We start from the raw sequence: 20803 nt of genomic DNA on the forward strand, positions 1-20803 counted from the left end.
AAAGATGTGTGGATTAACTTTGTAGTATGTGAGAGATGTTAGAAAACCTGTGGGTCCAAGAGAAGTGGGAACTGAGTACTAGAGAAAAGGATATGAAAACATTTTTCTGCCTCCCTTTCACTCCTCTGAAATGTGTACTTAGCATGGAAGAAGTGTGTCTTGTGTTTGTAGGCTATTTACAAAGAAACAAAGGTGATGGTGTTTCTTTGCCCTCTGCAAGGTACATTGTTTCCATCTGGTGAACTCAGTGCACAGTGTTCTGTGTTAAAGAGCTGCATTTTTGATCTCTAAATACCTGTTTTTCCTTGTTAAAGGGATGTATTGTGCACTGTGTTGATAATGTAACTGACAGAAATTAATCAGGAGAGATGAATAAGAGAAGTTCTTAATGCTTCTAAAAAATGACAGACCCTTCATTGACCACATCTTTATTGTCTGATATTTTCTTGCCACTTTCTAGCTGTTTTGCTCTGAAGGACAGAGGAGCTAGGATTCCTTGGCACAATTCCAATAAACCTTCTTGTAGTAGGCTGATTCTTCTTGTATTGAATATGACTGTTGCTGGCTTTATATTTCCTGGCTGTTGGTTTGGGGTGGGGGATTGGGGTTGGGTTTTTTGTAGTGTTGGGGTTTTTTGTTGTTATTTTGTTTATATGTCTTAATAAGGTGTCACACAGATTTTTATGAACTTCTAAAATCCAAGTCCCTTGTGAGTCACAGAATGCTACACTGCATGTATTTATCATCCCAGAGGAAAAAACCTAAGCTCCTTCCCAGCACAAAACTCGAGTTTCTTGAACTGGTGACTCAAACTAGGGGAATTTTACAATGTGAAGCTGCTTTAGAAGTGAGAGAGTAACTGGACTTTAGAAAGATACTGTTTTCTTTTCATGCTTAACAAAGTAATGCACCTTGAGATTTATTTCTCATCTCTAATGCAGTTTTGACAGAATAACAGTACAGAATGTACCCGCTCTTTTGCTTTTATCAGTTTCTTTGGAGCAAAGCACAAGAACAGTCTGAAACAAATACAAGTGGTGGAACAACCCTCAGAATTTTAATTTTTTTCCTTCTATATAAAGCAGACCTTACCAGCCACACACACTTTAAAAGTATTTATTGTAGAGGGGAATTCTTTTAAGTACCTTAGAAGAGTTGGAAGGCAAAGATCTGTGGTAACACTTCAGAATAGGTGACCTGGGTAAATGGCGTGGCTTTGCGATTTGATCCAGAACAGAGTGGGAGAGGCAAAATCCCTGCCTTTTTTTCACTCTTTTACATCCTGGAAATAATTCAAAGGTAAGGCCATGAAAGTGGCCTTATTATTAAGTGTGGACTTTCTCAAATTCTGACACTCTTCCCATCCTGTCTCAATCAGGATTAATGACTGTGCGGATCATTATGGGTTTGGTGACAGTCTCTACCTCTGTGTTTGTAAAGAAAACTGTTCATAGGTGTAAGCATCACGATGTTCATGTCTGGGCTTTCTGACAAAGATTTCTGTTGGCTTGGAAATCTTTATGGTCCCCTTATGTCACTGTGGCTTGGAGCTCTGTGATGGTGAGGGAAGGTGGTGGGCCTTCCTGTAAGGTTTTTTTAAAATTCTGGTGTAAACTGTTCTACTGTGGAGAGCTGCAAGGTCCACATTCATCACAGAATCAAGAAGAGGGCAAGTTAATAGTGACTGAAGCGATACAAATGTGTGTGTGTATGTGATAGCAGTAGAAATAACACTACACTGGGTTTAGACAAACCCCTGTTGAGGGAAATGAGCTTTCAGGGGTGAGACAGGGCATTTAAAATGTCCCATAATACGTGCTTAAAAATAGAGTAGAATGAGCACTGAAAACAGAGGAAGTGTAAATATCGCAAGAAGAGGCGGCTGAGTTAAATACAGAAATAGTGGTAGGAAACAGGGATGGGAGAAAAGAAAATTTCTTTTTAGTATGTATTTTTCCCTGAAATAAATGGGTGGTGTATCTGTTAAAAACAAATTCATTTATACTCCAGGGATTGCTGCTAAGTGATACCATCTACACACAATGTTGCTAATCTATCTCCAACATCTTCCTTTTGTAGAGCAAGAACTGTAATTCATTTTTTTTACTGTATTTACTTGACACTTTGGAGTATATTTTAGATAATGAGTTGTAAACAAAGATTGCTCAGTATGTTAAAGACTATGAAGTTTTAGGTCAGCCACTCATCAGAAAAAGTTTTATTTTGCATTTGCCATGACTATTTCTTGCCATAAACAGGTGCTACAAGATGTCTACAAATAGTCTCAAAATAATGAGAAACTGGTAATATGCAGTTGAATGAAAATCTTTGTGTGTGGACAGTGTGTTTTCCATGTGTCATGACAAGTTTTTCTCCTAAGGTCACTATTTTGGAGAGAATGATTGACCTCTACTGCTGATGGCAGGTTTTAAATGTAAGTCAGTTGTATATGCTACTTTTTCTGTACCAATTCTAGTTGAAATAATTCTTTCTTGAAGACAATTGATGAGCGTGATATTTATCAATCCAGAGAACATTTTATACATTTATATAATTTTTTATTGGTTGGTGCATCCTGAGGTCATATTAGATTATCTCGCAGCTGTATCGCATTAACAGGTCATAATCTTTTTATGAACAGTTTGTCTTTCCTCTACATCCTTTCTTCAGATGCTTTCTATGCATGAATTCCAAGTTATCCAAGACTTTCTTTATATGCTATTGAATTTTGGTGCTTCTACGGCAGTCCTCAAGATTTCCATGTCTGATAACTTCATCTTTGTCTTTATTAATGTCACTTGCTCACTCTTATTCGTGTCAATGCCATTGATGAGCGTACTAAATCAAATACTACAGGAGAATAATCCTTGAGAAATTCAAAATGACCTGTTACCAGGTGCATTTCCTTTCACTGTTGCCATTTTACTGTCCTCTTCAACTCCTTTATTCCTTGCATGTTTTAAATACTGCTGCTAATCTTCACTTTCTGACTTTACTACTAGCTCTCATGTGACACTATCTTTAATGCTTTCCTGAAATCCTGTTAGATAAGATTTTCTTTGTACCTCACATTGTATTGAAGAAAAGCTGTCAGGTTAGCCTACTGTGATCCATAGCTGGCAAAATCACACTGTGGTACTCTTGTTTTCCAGGTTCAAATAGGTTTTTAATATTTTTTTCCATGCATAATTGGTTCCAGGCTTTTGCCTGCTCTTGAATATAGTCTGTTGCAAAGGGGATCGTGTGTGTGTGTGCATGTGGGGTTTTTATCTCTCTTTGAGTGTGTACTTTCAAAGGGGCAGTAGCATTAATGAGAGTTAGCTCCAAGAATAAAAGCAATGCAGACTGCAAGGCTCCTGAGTACTAAAGTTAATTGGTGTTCAAAATTAGTTTTTAGACTACTAATAACAATACTAAACTGCTTAAGTATATCTAAATAAACTTGAGATTTACTCATATTAAATAATACTGGACCAGAGTTTTTTCCTGTGTGTAGTACTAGTGACTCAAATGAAATTAGACAGATATAACTGAAAAGGCAAAATTTTATCTGCTTAATTTTCTTCTGAGCCGTAGGACACTACAAGGAGAGCACTCTGGAGAATTCAAAATTTTGCTGAAGGTCAAGGAGCTTTTGGCATCCCTAGAACACTTCTACTCTATGTAGTGAAAGTCATACTAGTAACATTAAGAAAATCTGAAAGTCACACTTTTTGTTTCAAAATCCATGCAGTTGAAGGGTGATGTTGAAATTTTTAGTGGAATTTTGCTTCTTGCCAACTTCCTAGCATCCTTTAGGGTTTTTTTCAGCTGTAAGTAGTTAGAATCTCTTCCTTTTTAGTTGTCTGACACTGTTACTATTCTGATGTAGCATTGTTTCATACGCAAGATCTGAATTTTTCTTCAAATAGCCACTAAGTCATTGATATATTAAAATGTTTCATTTACCTCTAAATGCATTAGTTGATAGTGTCTCATGAGGAGTCACGTAATTTTGTTATGTTTGAAATAAAAAGGCCATAAAAAAGTGATACTGTTTTATACTCTATTGTTAGAGATCATTAAATGTACATCTGTGGTGAGAATATTGTAGTGTGATTTTAAGTGTTGCTTCTGAGTCACATGCATGAGATAGACTGATTTTAAGCCTCTACTGAACCTTGTGGCTGCTTTGTTACACTTCGTTTTTTTTAGAAGGCACTGAGTAGGATTAACTTTGCATGTGTGGTTTCACCTGTTTCTGAAGGAGACTTGGGAGGTTAAATCGTGTTGCTCTTTTAATTCCTTGCTAGTGATTTCTAAACCTATTTAACAGGTCCATCCGATGTCAAAGGATGAACTAAAATCCTAGACACATGAAATGGCTACATTTTTAACAAAAAAAATGTAGTTTATTGATTTGGGGTTTGTTTTTGTTTTGTGGTTTTTTTGCCTCCTACATCTAGCAGGTAGTCTCTATTGTGGTGTGTATAGCATTTGCATTTCTTAGATTTTCAGTGGTTGTTGAAGCACAGTTTTCTAAAACTATATGTTTTTCATTATTTCATGTGTCAGTTTTGCTCTTTGCTGCTGCACAGGCAGAGTTGTGAAACTGGAAAGCAGAACATGCACTAGAAAGCTTTGATTTTTAAAATTGCTCTCATGCTTCACCTTTTGATACCATGTGAGCTGTCTTTGCTGTTATTTGCTATGGTATCTAGATGATTTAAGAAATGTGGAGTGACGAACATCAACACATTTTTTTCTATAGTAAAAGGAAGAAACTTGTACTTTCTGTTGATCATGCACGCACAAAAAAATCAACTGTGAATTAAATTTATTGTAAGTGGATATGATTTGCATTTTCTACTATGTATCTTTGAAAGACTGTTCTTGTGAAATAGTGCATGTAACTCTGCAGGGATGAATATGTCTATTGTAAAAGCATAAGGTGTAGCAGCATTTCCTAATGAAGCTGAGCTATAAGGATTGCTTCTGTGTAGGTTGGCAATGGTGAGCATTGAGACTGTAGACTTGCAAGACTGATATCCCAGAGTACTGATTGGTATCCAGTGAATGGCAATGAAGGTTAAATAATGGTAGGTCACTGCTATGTCCTTTCTGTTTTGGGAAAGCTGATTTTAAAAGGTCATTCTGTCCTGCTTTGTGTGACAAGATGGAGGGCTTACCTTTTGTAATGGCTATGACATCTAGCTTAGCCAGAAATATCAAGAATTGAAATGTTTCTCATGAGCTCTTGTAGGCTTTGAATTTGCATTCTGGTGATGTGCTTAAACAATTTGGTAACAGCTGAAGACTTCAGTTTTAGTGTCTTTTGGTGAAATGCCATTTCAGGTTGTAAAACTTGGAGAAGTTTTTATGATAAAGTCAAATTTATCTACCAAATATCCTGCCTTCTTTCATTTTGATTCAGAAACATAATAAAATACAATTAATTTTTATGTAGGAAAAGAATATTTTTCTGTAGTCTTTTTTTTTCTAATATATTTCAATGAAATATCTTTATAAATTAGGATTGTTGGATACCTTCACTGTAGTAAATAATTTGTTAAAGATCATGTTTGCAGCACTTATGCAAAAAATTTGGAATAAATATCATAATAAATACAAATGGGGTTTAGAAGCCTCTTTTGTTGTAAGACAGTACATTTTCACCTTAGATTGCAATTCCAGATTATTTAGTGGAACTCAGTTTTCTCTCCATATAAAAGTTATTGTAAACTGAAACTTTCTGTACCTTTCAGACTTTTATAGCTCCTTGATACAAATTTGTTCTTTTCCTGCTGCATCACGAGGATGCATAACCAAAGGAAGCTGTCTGGATTCTTGAGGAACTATTCTTGACCTAACTTTGCCATACTTAGAAACTTTTGACAGGATGTTCCTTTACTGTTTTCCCCCTTTGTCTTTCCAAAGAAAAACTGTCAAATATTCCTAAAAAGAAAAAAAAAATAGAAAGACAACATCCATGACACCTCTTTCTCTAAAAATACCTTTTTAAATCTGGATCTGTGTGAAGTTATGTGTCTTTTTGAGAATTTTCTTTCAGAAGTTCAGTATGCAGTAGGAAGGACACTGTATTTGCAGGTATGTAGTCTTTAAAGAAATGCTAAAAATGTGACAGAAATGAGGAGTTGCATGAGAGAGAAATCTCCATCAGGGTATTCAGGTCCTTGCTGAAAATCATTGGATACTGTACCTATAGAAGAATCAAGGAGAAAAATAGGAAAGATAGTAACTAGAAAATCATATACTACAATCATGCTCTGCACTTGAGTTCAAAGGGACCACTCTAAATGAGATTGCCAACAGTCACAACCTTCTACAGAGAAACACCACTACTTCTTGATATACCTTTTATGTGTAAAAGTCTCCATTTTCTTATGTATACTTGTACTTTTTTATATATGATTCAATGGTAGTTACTGATGAATAAAAAGTGTTATCTAGACTTAACAGAAAGTTAAGGGCTAGCCTTTGACTTGAAGCAAGCAGCTTGGATCTGGGCTTTTTGTTTAGGAACTTTAGGAGAAAACTCTTCCTATTTTTCCCCTACACTTCTTTCAGCTATGCCTCCCGGAAGTTAAATGATTTGACATTCTAGTTTTAGCTCATATCTGTGTGACTGAAGCAGTACTAGTTTCTTCATTAAGTAGCTATGCTCCAACATGGCTACTGTTACGGAACTTGAAATGTACGCAGGTTGAACGTTGCCTGTTCTTTTCTGACAATTTTTGAAGTATAAAAATTTTGTAGGGACACAATCGATAGGGTCTGGGGAAAAAAAAAAACAACAAAAAACCAAAAAAACCCCCACAAAAAAACCAACCAAACAACAGAATGAAGAAAATAATATTTTGAGGATCTCTGTATTTTCAGACACTGTTTCCAAAATTGATACATTCATTTCTGGAGTCCAGGCAACTATAGAGCAAGTCTGTACTGGAGAAGTGCCACTCAAAGCAAGGTAGTAATCTAATAGAGGAACCAACTTGCTAGAGAGACACAGAGGCAGATGTTGAGCGGCTTGTTGTCATCTTCTTTTTCCCTAGTGTTGTGCTAATAGGGTGATACTTTGCGTATGTGCAAGATGGATTCCTGTTTCCTGCTGACTTCAGAAGTCAGCAGGGCTCAAACATTTGCCAGTGGCTCCCGGGGAGTTGCAATTGGCACATTTAACCTCCAGCTGCAGCATTTCCCAAGTTTCTTGATTGCCTGCTGCATTAATTTTCAACGTTCTTTTGACAAGTAGTTTATTTCATGTGGAGTTGCACTGTTAAAATAATAAGTCAATTCACTAACTTCAGCTCCCCAGGTGATGGCCAAGAAGGACAAAATATGATCTGGCTCCTGTGAGAGCACACTTTTTCTAAGGAAGCATGTTTTTGTTGTTAATTTTGGGAAAGAGGAGAGGGAAGATCCAAGGAACAGACAGACCACAGTTAGCAGTCCTGCTTAAAAATAGAAAGTAAAACCAGCAAGAAAAACCTATTTTTGTCTCCTTTCTGTTCCAAATGTTATTTGTCCCAGTGCATTTTCACCACAGATAATGGACATTTATTGGTGGAGGCAATGTTGTCAGCATGAATGCTACTAATGGATTTTCTTCCCAGACCTGTTTGATACCAGTATTAGTACATCAGGATATCAAGAGCATGAAGGGTTCCACCTGTTGCCAGAGCACTTACAAATTATCTTGTGACCAGTGGGTTGGGAAGGTTTTGGACTTAGGTACAGCTCAATCACAGCTGGTTTTCTTGAATCTACAGTCTTGTTAGATGGACCACATGTGTGAATAGATTTGATAGCTAAAGCAGTGTGAAAATTGGATCATGGCAATATTGGTTGAAACCAATTTAAAAATCCAGCTCAACTCTTGATGGAAATCTGGTTTTGATTCACGTGGTTGAGAGGCTACTAGTGTTTTAAGTTGTTGTATGCAAGTGCTTGTGGCAGTAATTCTGAGAAGACTGATGGTAGGAACACAAACTTTTCATGTGACTTCATCATCAGTAGTAACAAAATGATATTTTCCTGTTCATCCCCAGAATTCCTGTAAGTGTTGACTATGTTAGATGCTCAGTTTTGTCTTTCTGTGCATGCATGTTGGTATATACCTATGCACACCTGTGGTAAGAGTGCACAGGTATGCATGCATACTTTACATGTACATTCCAGTACCCAAGGGAATTAAGTAATCATAATTGTGAAGAATTTCATGGCTATTAACCATCCAACAAGCAGAAAGCAGAGCTCAGTCAGCAGAGACTGGAACTGGACAAATATGAACTGCAGTGAAACTTGAACAAAACCTCTGCAAATCGCTATGCCAGGATGTGCATAACTTGAGCTTGAGCCAGGGCACAAACCTGGATTTCAGACTGTAAAAGTGCTAAGCCATTGTTGATGATTCGTATTATTTGTCTTTCAGATGTCAAATGTTTCTACTGTGGATGGGTTCAAGCTAATGTCCGTGCTGCTTTGTGCTCTCCTATGCAGAGTGTAGCTGAACAGCTCCTGAATAAGGTCTGTAAAAATATCCAGCCTAGGGCCAATAATTTGGTGATAATGTTTCTACCTGAACAATCTTATGCCTTTTTTTTTTCCTCAGGCTTAGGAAAGGTAATACTCACTGTCTTCTATACCTACTGAAATGTAGGTCTAAAGTTGAAAAGTGTAGGGATGTGCATGAGGTGTAATCATTACATGTGTGCGTGTGCACCTTATTGTAATGGCATGCAATGAGCATTTACCATTGGACTGGATTAACTACTAGTAAAAGGTAGCCATCTCAACATCTACTAAGATTTGGTGCAAGATTTTCTTCTCTTTCAAACTAATTTCCAAAATAAGCAACTCATATTCTTTTTTTGGTCAGTCTTTTTTGAGGTTTTTGTTTACTGTATGAGAGATTAAATTGTGCAAAGGGGAACCTGTAAAGAAATTTTACACTAATTACCATCTGGATGCAGCTATAATTATGACTCAGTATTTCTCACATGCTGAACACGGCAGAGTATGGTCCTCTTTCCAATAATTTATCTTCTTTGATACTAAAATTACTCCCGAAGATAGTCAGGAACTGTTTTCATAGATACCTTTGGCAGAGATATTTTCAGTTTTGATTATCTTTGCTGAGTGGAAAGTTAATGCTGAAAGAACCCTTTCAGTCTTAAAAAGGTTGCTCTCTAGTAGTTGTATTATTTGTGGTTTTATATGTGCTGAGTATATTGACTTGTTGATGTGGTGGAGCTTTAAAAGAGGAGTTTTAAGCTGATAGAGAGGTATGTGATTTTTTTTCTCGTATGGGAATGATAATGTTTTGTTTCCTGCAAGAACAAATGGTAGATGAGGACGGTAAACCTGCAGTATATAATCCAGCCACTGCTGAAAGAGAGTCAATAGTGGATGAACACCCTGCTGAGACCTGAAATAATACATATTTGAAAAGGAAATTATGTTAAACTCTGTATTTTCTGTATTCTTATGTGCTGTAAATGACAATAATAAAAATAAGGCTTTGTATCAAGTTACATACAGCTCAAATAGGCAAGCAAGGTTTAATGGGAAAATTGTAATGGCTTGGGAATATGCTTGGTACTTTTTTCAGCTTGTCTACAATTTAAGAAATGTGTACAGAATCTGCTTTGAAAAGTTAAAGCAGCATTCCCTAAGAACACAAACAGTCATCTCTGAACATCCTGGGATATTCCAAGTCATTCCATTTATCTGCAGTACATGGCTCATAGTTTTCAGTTACATAAAAATAAATAAATATATCAGTATTACTGTAGAAGATTCGTTTAGTTCAGATTTCTGCTTTATTTAGATTTTTTTGTGGAGATAATATTGCAGGGTGGGGATGCAATTCAAACACTGAAACTGCTGAAATCTCAAATTTAGTATAGTTTGATTATTCTGTGTTTACTTAAAACAGCTTGATCTTTCCATTTGACTTGCTCTTGTAGAATTCTCTCCATCTGTTGTCTGTGACCTGTTCCTGTCGCTAAATTTCACTATTCTCTTTACCTTGGAGCTTCTGAAAAGTTTTTGCTGAGTATGTTCAACATACCACTCCTCTTTTACATCTTCACTCCTCAGGGCTGCAGTTCTGTTCTGAACTCTCTTTCCATATTAATATTTGATTTGTATAATTGGCTTTACACCACTGTTGCTAACTGTTGCAGAAATCTCAGTATATGGGGTTATTCTAAAATAATTCCAGCAGTTTTCACAGAAAAGAAAATAAAACAAACAACAAAACAAAATAAAAAAGCAAGCCAAAACCCAAGCAAGCTAAAGCAGTACTTCACCGTGATGCATTCAGAAGGTCACAAGATTCAACTGAAACAGGTAACAGAGGAAGCTCTTTAATTTATTTTTCCTGGGCTTACAGCATGCATGAGGAAAATCCTAGCTTCCATTTACCAAGCTTGCTTTTTCTCTGTAAACTTTGCTGAGTAGAATTGCATGGCTTTGAACTCAAAACTTCTCGGATAATAGGGAAAGGGGGAAAATCCTGCAAATTTCTTCCTGAAGTTCTAACAAAATTTCAGGTTGGACTGAAACTGGACATTCAGCTTGTTTTGGTTTGGATTGTTTTCTTTTCTTTCTCTGCTACGAGGGTCAGCTATATGATCAGTCTAGCCCAGCCTGTGCCAATGGTAACAGGTGATGCTGTTTTGGGAAGACATGCCAGCTGGGCTCCTTTTGTTGTCTCATCTACTTCTAATCAGCTCCCTACCTCCTGCTGTAATGATCATATTGGGGGACACAGTGGAGACAAAACAGTAGAAATTACAGATTCAGCTGTCTAATGTTCATTCAAAAAACATAAGATTAGATGTTATGTGCTATTTCTAATGCTCTAGTAATATTAAACAAAGTTATCTCTATTGAAACATGACTGAAATGTGTCCAAATGCCATTACTAAGGTGTTACTGAAATTAGCAGATACTAGTGTCTCTCAGTCAATAAGGATAATTTCTTCACAGAGCATGTGTTTTCAGAGAACACTTTTGGATCCTTATGCAAAACTAGGTATCTGCAGCCAAACTAGGTCTTACAGTTACTCTTGGTTAAGTAATAACAAGTCTTTGCTAGCAGTTCTTTAATGCTTCAGTTACTCTGATTCAATTACATTTTCATTTCTAATGCTGATTATGTACTAAAAAGGGATCCAGGATTTATCATAGAATTATCCTTGTTGGGAGGGACCTTGAAGATCATCAAGTGAAACCATAGCCTAAATCCCCTGACCATAACCTGATTCACCTGTTCAGTGCTTAAATCATGTCCCTAAGCACTATATCTACATTTCTTTTAAACACTTCCAGGGATGGTGACTCCACCACCTCCCTGGGCAGCCTGTTTCAGTGTCCAAACACTCTTTCAGTCAAGAAATCCTTTCTAATATCTAGTCTAAACCTCCTGTGGTGCAACTTCAGGCCAATTCGTCTCTCATCCTGTCATTATTCACTTGAGAGAAGAGGCCAACTCCCACCTCCCTACAAACTCCTTTCAGGTAGTTGTAGGCAGCAATGAGGTCTCCCCTCAGCCTCCTCTTGTTCAAACTAAACAATCTCAGTTTCCTCAGCCTCTCCTCATAGGATTTGTTCTCCAGACCTTTCACCAGCTTGGTAGCTTTCTGTCACTTTCTCATTGCTAGGTAGAAATCAGCTGTGTCCCTCTGACAAGGACTGTGAGAGGCTGATGGAAGAACTGGAAGCAGAATATCTGCTGCTTGTGTTTCTCTTTTTTAATAAATAATTATCAAGTTTACAAAAAAATTTAAGCCCATATTTCAAGTCTTTTCCACTTGGCCCTTAATATGCTTCTTAAGTCCCAGTAATGTGAGTGTGAATGGAGGAAACCATGTTATTCTCTTCAATTCTCATCTTGTGTACATGCTTAGTAATAAATTTAGTTGAAATCTGAAACTCATAGGTCCTATTCAGTTATCTCATTTGATAAGATTTTTAGCAAACTCTGTCTTCTGGTGGCTACTCTCTAGCAGTTTTCTGAAGGAAAAAACATGCAACAGATAGGTTTCAACTTCAGGTCCTGCACTAGTATCTTCAATAGGTCTGTAAAAACAGACTGGTGAATAATGTCAAGGGAGTTGGCAAGGAGTCGCACAGTACTGTTCACAACCATCAGGCAGAATGTTTTCTCATAAATCTCAGCCAAGAGAGAAAGGGCTGCTATTTTAATGCCATAGAAACATTTTTAATGGGATGGCATTTTATAAATCTTTTTTTCTTACCATAATATACTGATACTTATTAGGGAAACAATTTTGCTTACAAATATTCTGAAATACTGCAGTCTAGAACTTTTTTTGTTTAAATGTTATCTTCTCAATGACTTTGAGATTTTTCATCCTCCACATTTTATCTTAAATGGGATCTGTAACTGATACCTAATTTGCTTCTCACACAAAGTTCAGACTGAACTAGTTCTGTAAAAAGTCTTGTGTCTTTGAACTTTGTTGGTAAACTTCCCACAAGTTGTTACATTACCTGATGTGCAAGCATTGCAAAAATGGTGTGGTAATTTCAGAAGGTGCTTATTATGTGGAATAAAGAATAAAATAATTTTAGATGTTAGAGCCCTTTTTCTGGGCAATTTACTGTTGTCTATGTTCTTCTTATGCAGGCTAAGAATTTATTATTTTAAAAAAAACAAAAAAAACCCCACAACAAACCACAACCAAAAAACCCAACAACAAACAAACAAACCCACAACAACAAACAAAACCCAACAAAACTTCCGGGTTTTTTTGGAAATAACAGGAAACATCTGTTGTAGTGGAAATAATCTGCCTGGCTTTTCGAGCAGTGCTATTTATCTGTGTCTTACAACATGTCACCAGCATAGGTTTGCACACTGAAGGAGATGCTGTCTAGTTTTATGCTCCCTTACACAAGATAGTTTTGTAGTTGCATGTGTGTACTGTACCCTCATGGTATCTGTGATTCTACTTAGCATATGTCATTGCAAGTTTTCTGGAAGACTCTCTTCTGCATCTTCAAGTAGTAATATAAGAAGGAGAATTTTCCTCCTAAAGTAAATACTATGTTTAGTCAGTGAGCTTTCCTCTGTGTTTCCTTCAGTATTGCCTTCCAAACTAACGGGGAAGTGTACCTCTCCTGTCAGCTGCTCTAAACCTGCATTTAATCACATGGATATTTAAGCTCCAGCACTCTAAATTGTACCTGTGAGATGGACATAAACAGAACCTTCATGTTATCTCTTTAGGGAGCCTGCATAAAGATCAGCTGTTCTGAAGGCCCATGGTATCAGAGAATCAACTATATCTCTAGAATATATTTCACTCCAAAAAAAGGCAAAGGGAAGACAAATCTTCCCTTTCTGAAAGAAAGGACTGGTGTGCCTTTTTCAGTGTCTTTGTTTTGGAGTCTGTCATCTTACATAGACATGGGTGAATTTCTTGTTTGTTTTTTGGGGCTTTTTGTGGGTTTGTTTTGTTTTTGTTTGTTTTTAATGTATTGCATTTAAAGCAAGTTGGACATGTAATTTTTCTTCTTGAAGAGTTGTCTTGCAGGAGTGAATGCGTTGTATCTTCTTGGAATTAGCAGCTACTGCTTTGGAGTTCATCCAAAGCTGGTGTTCGTTTTGTTTTTGTTTTGTTTTGTTTTTTGTCTTCTGCAATGTGTATTCTGTGATGCCAGGCTGGTGGAAAGTTTAATCTTCTTGATGAAATGTTTTTTTTAGACAAGATGGAGCTTTGCATTATGACTGAGACAGTAGTCAGTGGCTAGAGGATTGCAAAGAGGGTTTATTTATTTATCGCTGTTCTCTAGAATTTCCCTGTTTTTTCAATCAAACAGATGAGTAAAACAGAGATGCATGGAATATAGATGATGAATATCTATTTTGTTCTGACCAATAATGTAATGGAAGACTGTCATGCATAATTTTGGTAAGCTTACAGCTGACTCTATTTACAACTGCTTGCAATTGAGACAGAAAATAATTGCCCAATTAGATTAAAAAAAAAAAAAAAAGAATTTTAATTAATTATTCAGTGCTATGTTGTGGAATGGGAATCTATTCATCTCATGGGTACCTGGAAGTGCTCCCCACTAACACATGATACCAAGAGATCTTGTCACTGAATTCAGCACAGTTGCATCCAAGGAAAATGTGGGATATATCCATTCGCCTCTAAAAAGTGTATTATAACAGCCTACTGTTGTCTGTGTTCTTCCTGTGCACTGGACTGAGTTTTTTTTCATTTCATGCATCATCATTCACAGCTTGCCAGAGTAATTCCATAGTCAGTACATATTCTTAGTACACACAAAAAGAAGAGGGAACAATATATTTTGACTGTTGTTCTTTAAAGTTGGACACACTTGCATAGAGTTAATTTTCCTTTTCACCTCTTGGTGAAGTCTGTTGAAGGGGGGCGGGGGGGAACACTCCCTCTTGTTCTTTTAGAATACTTGTAAGCTTGGAGTCCATTATTGTTACAGTGTTTGGTTTTATGTATTGTTCTTATCACTTCAGTTAATATGGAAAAGAAATCAGACAGAGGGAGAGAGGTATTTTGTAGTCACTGAAATCACTTTGATAGTGTTTCACCTGTTAGAGTTAAGGCATTTACATAATCACTTGTGGTGTAAATGTCCTCTTGACTTTGATCAGATGTGCAGATGGACTTAGTGATTCATATTCTGCTCTGTAACCTTGTCTTAATGCATCACTAGGAGTAAGAATCTGGTTCATTGCTCTTAAGAGTTTTATAGTGTTGGAGTCCCCAGCTGGTAAGGAGTGACTGAATGTCAGGGATGTGAGAAACCCCTGCTCTGAGCGCTTGATCTTGCTAGGCCTTTTACTACCTTGTGGAGTTGAAAACATCAAAAGTACCCTAAACTACGAGCCAATATCAAATCAACTTTTTAAATCTTCATGATGGGAAGTATAATGTCTTGCTCCTGTAGTCAAGCTATGCTGCATGCTGCTCATATGCCAGGCTGTAGGTGGAAACCTTAGGCAGTTTATGTCAAACTAAGGATATCCCACTGATGATTTTCCTTTCTGTCCCTTCCCCAGTCTCTGGCTTTTGTATCTTTGTGATATCCCCTCAGTTGCGCTGCCATGCAGAGAACAGGGCACGAATGAAGAAGCAGCATGCCATGGCAGGGGTGGCAAACAGAAAAAAATTATTCCTTGAGCTGCCTGTATTGCTACCTGTTTCTGAAAACTCAGTATCACTGATTGGAAGATTTGAAAATAAAATGACCAGGGTATCATCAGGAGTAGAGAGGGACATGTTGGTCATGTTATATGTATGCAAGGATATGCATCCACTTCTGTAAAAGGTAGGTGAAAACTAAGAGTTTTGTCCACAATAGTAAGTGCCAGGTTTGAACTAAAGCTGAACTGTATGATCTGAAGACTGAAAATAAACATGTGATTTAGGCACTGATTAAATATTCATGTGTTTGTGAGGGAAAACTATAGGCAGTTCTGAAAGGTAGATAGAGTAATGGGGAATTAACAGCATCAGGATCATGTTTCAAAACAAGATGGAAAAGAAAGTTGCTGGTTTTGAGGCTCATTGATGACTTTAAGAGGCACAGTGTTAGAAGAAGCCTGCTGTTTGGAGTTTCCCTTTCTCTGAGGAAAAATGACCTGATACATTCTCTGTGAATAAAGACAGCTACATCAAAATTACGGTGTGAGATTGGTCTTTCTGATTGTGCATGTGAAAAAAAAAAACAAAAACACTTTTGTTTGGATTTTGGTTTTGTTTTCTTATCTGCTCCCAAAAGTTGGATGTTGTGGGGTTTTTTATAAGCAGTATTTCATACTTCAAGCTTTCCAGGCTCAACTTGATTCACCAGTTAATACTGCTCACTTAGGATAGACAGGATTACTTGTGGAAACTGAGCCCTAGTTTCTATTTCTATAAGTGTGACAATAAGTCATATTTTTTCTGTAGTTTTTTGTTTGTTTTTTTTTTAGAAAATTACTGCTCTGTGGCTTTGAAACAGCATCCAAAACCATAACATATGATCTAAAGTAAGCTTTCACATTAATATTTCTGTAGATTTCTAGGGAATTATTAATAAGCATATGTGTTTGCAGCACCTGGAGTATCTCCCAGCTTGGGCAAATATTCGCTGCATATGCATCCAAGGGATGCATACATCCCTGGATGGTAACGTTTGTTAAAGGTCATGTGGCAGTTCACAGTGGTACGAACTGCAACAAGAAAAGTTCCTTACCCAAAACTGAATTCTGCATCAGATTATGTGGCAAGTTCTGGCAGTAATAGGAATGACTATTTGAGTAAGCTTCAGACACTGTGTCCTGTGCAGAGTGTCCAAGGTGATGTGTGGGTGATGGTCACCATAGTACCTGTGCAGGTGAGACTTGGCATGACCTTTGTCACATCCCATGAAAAGTGATAATTTTAAGTCAAGGCACCTTATGTGTACTTTGAGCTTTTGGAAATAATATGTATGTAGCTGTATTGGTATCCTGACAGAAAAGCGAATTTGCTTGTTTTTAACTGAGTGATTTTAATCTCAGCCTTTTTTCTAAGATCAGTTCAAGTATAAAGGAAAATGTGAGTATATAATATTTTTGCCATTTCTGACTGGGTCTATATTGTATATTAACATTCTGAGCTGTCCACAAATATTTTTCTAAGAGAAGAAATTAAACCCTTGTTTTCTAGTTTCAGCAATATTGCTTGACTAACATGCCATGTACAATTTGGACTCTGCTCACTTCAGCAATCCAGCATTGCAAGAAATGATCATGTACTGGTTTGGGTACTTTGTAGGAAGCTCAGTGTTGCATTAAGTAGAATAGTCTGAGAAAGTTTTGCAGGGATCCAAGAGCAGGGACCAAAAATATACCATAAATTGCAAGCGTAGCCTTTCTTCAGCACTAACAATTCCTTCACTAGGTCCCCAGCTAAAAATAAACTATCTGGCCTGCTGTGGCAGGTTAGTGCCAGTGACGGTGATTGGTGCAGAGCAAGGTGCTCTATGCTGAGGCAGTGTCATGAGAAGAGTGAGTAGTATGTGGCCATTGAACCAACCAATATATCTTTAAGAAAGATAGAGCTTGAAGGTGGTGGATCACGTAATTTTTCAACATCTGCTAGTTTGTGTATGTGACCAATACTAAAAAATTTAACCTTAGGTATTGGTCCTTCTTTTCTTTTTTATCTTTTGTAAGATTGTTTGAACTATACTGTGGACAGAGTTTTGAGAGCGAGTGAGGATGTGGGACATGGTATCTTGCTAGGGAAACAGCCACTCTATGCCCTTGAGCAGCCTCCCAGACTGTCACTTTCCAGTCGTGGGCAGTACCAGGATCCTGATTCCCAAGACATACTCAGTAGGTTAAATTGAAACAAACTGAATATCTGACTGGGAAGTACTAATGACTTTGTTTCCTAAAGGTTGCAAATGGATAGGAGATATTGCTTATACTATATTTTTATTTAAGCTACCATAGTCGAGGTCAGGAGTACCTGCCCTAGACTTGCAACATTGTGAAATGAGACATGCCTTGACTCTGCCTCCTCAGAAGATGAGCTTTTTCCACAAAAATCCCAGCCCATAACTGGAAACTGTATTTGAAGTTATCCTATATCAGAAAGATCTTTTTCTTAGTGATAGTAGATAGCTTATAAAATGACAGTAATAAAATATTATTTTTTAAAAGTAAGTATTGCATTTCACAAGTTCAAAGTTGAACATGCTAAAATTAGTTCTATAACATGAAATCCTAGGTAGCTAGAACTTTATTTTGTTAACTAAGCTTCAATTCACTTAACAATATGACACTATGTGATTTTTAGTTTCCATGGGAAAAAAAAAATAATGAAATATTTGTGATACATTTTTAAACATCAAAAATATCTCATTACTTTACTTTAAAGGATGATCAGTTTGTGTTAGTAGGCATAGGATCAGGCTCAAGGAAGTGAAACCAAGTACTATCGTTAAATTGCAGTGAGAAATTACCCCTCTAAATGTTGCTTCTCTTTTTTTGGACATACAGTATTTCTCAAGTGTGAACATGAATAAAATATACAATAATAATTTAATACTTTCAGAGGAATGCAACAGTAAAATTCTGTAACAAAACTCAAAGAATTTCAATCACTACTGTGTAATAGAAATAATTTAATAACAGCTTATGCTCAGTTATATTGAGACATGATCACAAAACAAAGTCCAAATCCAGACCTTAACTAACACCACCATAAATCTACAGTAAATTCACTGAACACCGGCATCACTGAAAATAGAACAGAGTGTCAGTGTAAATCAAAATACTGTGCTCTTCTCACTCATTTAACACTGTTCCATTGATTTAATAATGTAAAGCTAATTGTCCAACCCTAAGTTAACACATTATCTTGGTCTGTAGCTCTTAATTAACAGAGCTGAGCTTTTGAGTCATTTGGAAATACACAAGGAATTTAGGATGTATTAGATAAGAGATAACACCACACATCAGTTATTATGACAACTTAATTCCGTATTCCTTAATACTTGGTTTGGCAGCACAATTCACCATTGCCTAGTACATAAACAGCTCTCATGTGTCAGGTGATACCTGCAAACCTTCTCCTCCCTGGCTATAAGGGCAGCTCCTTAAAGAAGTGCTTGGAGGGTGGCTGGGCAGTTGCCAGCTGACCTACTCTGGATTAAAATAAGAAACTAATCTCCTCTGTCCTACCTCCCCCAAAGGTGACTGGCACTCCCACATTAAAATCTGACAAATCATTGGAGTGTCAAAACAAGCAGCATAAATTTAGAGTAATTATGTCACATTTGTAAAATTCAGTTGCTGTATTTTATGGGTAAAAGCAATTTAAGATTAACTGTCTTTGCAGTCATAACAGTGCAGCTGTCAAAAGCCTGATAAGACAGTATTATTTCAATGAAAATTAATTGTTGTAATCCTTTCCTACAGTGTTACCAGAGCATTTCAACACTCAGTAGTAATAAGGCACCATGTTATCATAATGGCACAATGATACAAATGCTATTGTGTTCAGCATATGAGATTAATTTTATTGCCATATCTTCTGAAAAATAAGTCATTTATATCATTTTAACATATTAGGATGCCAGGTATGCCATAATTCTTTTAATATGGTAAGCTAATAACAGTCTACAGATACAGAAACTTCTATGTCAGATGTGTCTTAGCATCTGGTACAGTGATGAGAAGACATTAGGTCCACATACCTTGCATTGAAAGGGTGAGGTCCTCTTGCAAAATCAGAACACCACTAGCTCTGGTCAATCTTTTTGTGATTTTGGACAGCATCTCTTTCAAGCCAGTATAGTGTTGTGTTACAGAAGCATTTTAAAAACACTTGGAATTTTGAGGTTGCCCTAGTTGATTGTTAAGATGGCACACTCCACCAGTGACATCTCTGCGTAACTTAGGGCACTTAAGACTCTGTTTTTCTCTGCAATAACTTTTCAATATAAAACAAGTTGAAGTGCAAAGGTATACTGTAGATTTTCCCCTCACTTTTCCTTATGCTTCATGTTCTTTGAACAGAAAATAAGAGTCTGAATACAGACCAGACATGTAAACTGAAACTCACTTATTTTCCTTTCTTTTCCCAGGAAGCATGGGAAAATCAAGCAAAAAATTTCTTACCTTGCTTTCTTTGGTTTCCCAATGCAAGAATCTACATCTCCAAAGTGATGTATTCTTTTAAAAATGTATAATGTGCATTAGGGAGGGTGGAGGTCCTTTTTAAGTCTTGGCTATGTGTCTTTATCAATTTCTTATCACCCTTTGCCTTTCCCATGGAAAGCAGCCTGGCAGCTTGCCCATGTGCCTGCCTCAGCTGACACCAGGCTGTGGGTTGTAACATCTCTGTCCCACCCTGTAGTCAACAGACAAAAAGCAATGTGTTTGTACTACAGAGGATATATACATCAGATGATGTTAAGTATTGAGATAATTTGATTCAAAACACAATTACAGAGGAAGATGGGTATTTCTTAGAAATAATGATCTTAGACTGATCTTGTGGCAGCACAGTTGGAACTAACAATATTGATTTAGAAAAGGTATGTTGGTGTTCAGCATGAAGTCCAGTTCTGACTGAGGAAGATAAGAAAATTATGCTGGAACTTGTGATGGATATGAAGAGGCATGGTGTTTTCTGATTGAAATAATTCTGAAGGAATTCAGTCTTGCAGTGTTAGGTTGGCATTTGGTATGCTAGAGCTGTAACAGCATGCCTAGAAAAGTTAATGTAAATTCAGTGTGACGGTCCTTAAGGTGGCACTAAATAGAAATTAGCAATTTGTAAAAGTTCTTTCCAGAGTTTTATCAAAGGAGTAGAAGATACATGGGACAAAAAGTTAAGTTTCAGGAAATGTGCTCCAATTAGACTTTAGAAATATGGTTGTTTTGATTCAGGCAGGAATTACAAATAAGAGCTACCATAGCATGAGACTTGATAAAAATCTCAAACTGAAGTAGCACTGTTCTCTCCAAGTATTCAGCACACTAAATTTTTTTTACAATAGTTTCATATTGTAACTTTTCAAATCCATTTTTTAAAATGTGCTTTCTTGCCCTTACATAAAAATGTAATTAAAGAATTATTAAAGATCTGTACAGAAGTTTTAAAGTGTCAATTATTTTTCTTTTTTATTGGAAAGATAGGTGTTTAAAAATCAAAGTCTAGTCATATCTCTGAAACCCAAATGGTATAATTTTGCTCTGTGAGTTGTATATTAAAATTCCTTGATGTTATTGGTAAATTGA

General features: G+C 36.7%; 1 long non-coding RNA gene across 1 annotated transcript in view; it reads left to right on the forward strand.

Annotated features, from left to right (window-relative positions):
- The first annotated feature begins 8446 nt into the window (after positions 1 to 8446).
- Positions 8447 to 20803, forward strand: part of LOC127386912 (uncharacterized) — a 69815-nt gene continuing 57458 nt past the window's right edge. Inside the window, exon 1 of the long non-coding RNA XR_007890014.1 lies at positions 8447 to 8526. This is a non-coding gene — a long non-coding RNA (uncharacterized LOC127386912). The remainder of the gene's footprint in view (positions 8527 to 20803) is intronic.

Source organism: Apus apus, chromosome 7 (assembly GCF_020740795.1).
Source record: "Apus apus isolate bApuApu2 chromosome 7, bApuApu2.pri.cur, whole genome shotgun sequence".
NCBI lineage: Eukaryota > Metazoa > Chordata > Aves > Apodiformes > Apodidae > Apus > Apus apus.